This window comes from Chionomys nivalis, chromosome 1 (assembly GCF_950005125.1).
Source record: "Chionomys nivalis chromosome 1, mChiNiv1.1, whole genome shotgun sequence".
Lineage (NCBI taxonomy): Eukaryota > Metazoa > Chordata > Mammalia > Rodentia > Cricetidae > Chionomys > Chionomys nivalis.
Genome location: NC_080086.1, coordinates 83,369,146 through 83,370,368, shown reverse-complemented (window position 1 = coordinate 83,370,368; position 1,223 = coordinate 83,369,146).

Sequence of the window (1,223 nt, the reverse complement as noted above, 5' to 3'; positions counted from 1 at the left end):
GGCACAGTTTTTTCTCTCCAAACTGCTTCCTGCTGAATGGGGGGTGCTGTTATTCAGGTCTTTAATGGGATAATCTGTCTGCTAGGTTCATCTCAGTCGGCAGTTGAGTGAAGTAATTTTTTGAAGGTGTTCACAGCAATCTTTCAGGAGGGCGTGGTCTATCATACCATATTGGGATAAAAGCAATCCACAGTGTCTCATCCTCTGTGAAAACAAAAGAAGAATCTCCTTTCCGAAGCATTATGTCCTTAAATCCAAATTTTAAAGTCAAGGTATTTTGAAAATATCTATCTTGGATTAGTTCAGCAGCATTTATAAACAAATGTCTTTTAGCAGCTCTTGCTCCTTCCTCAGCATTCAAACAATTCAAAGAGAGCATGATAGCATACAGTATCAAAATTCTCTGTGTATTTTCCATCTTTGTGCAGCTTTATTTTAACCTCTATTTTGTTTATTTTTACTTTTATTTTATATTCTCTGTATATATTTGTCCTGGAATAACTCTGTAGACCAGGCTGTCCTTGAACAGAGATCCTTCTGTCTCTTCCTTCCAGGCATTGGGATTAAAGGCATGTGCTACCACACCTTGAAGTCACAGAGTTCAACTCCGAGGTCAATCTACCTCTGCCTCCCAAGTGTTGGGATTAAAGGTGTGTACTACCACACCCAACTACTTTTTTCTTCCTTTTTTTTACTTTTAAGAACTTTAACTTTTAGCTTGCAAATATTTTTAAACACACTGTAAATCATTTAAAGGTTTTCTTTGTCTTTGAATCTCTTTTTACTGTATATCTCTCTTTTTCTGACCACACGAGCCTTTAAATTACTGAGCAATAGGGTAGGATTAAAGCTGTGGATTTAATGGCTGGATCCAGCCCATTCCTTAGCTTTCCAGCCTCATGACTGAGGTACTGGCTGTAGCTATGTTTATCACCACAACTCTGTGGCGTGTCAAGGTCCTCGCCATCAAACAAGCTACAACACTCAAATGCTCTCTCTGTAGCTGACCTCCTGCCTCAAAGAGTCAGAGTTTGCCCTGGCAGGATGACCCACAAGCCAGCATTTTTAAAACAGCACAACTTTTTTCCTGCTACGGCTGAAAACAAACAAGCATGCAGTCAGCTTTTATCAATACCATTTAAGTGTTTCGTGGCAGGACCTCTTAATGAGCTGCAGGATTTTGCAGCTAAAGCTGAGTCAGGAAGCCTCTCTTAGATGAGAGC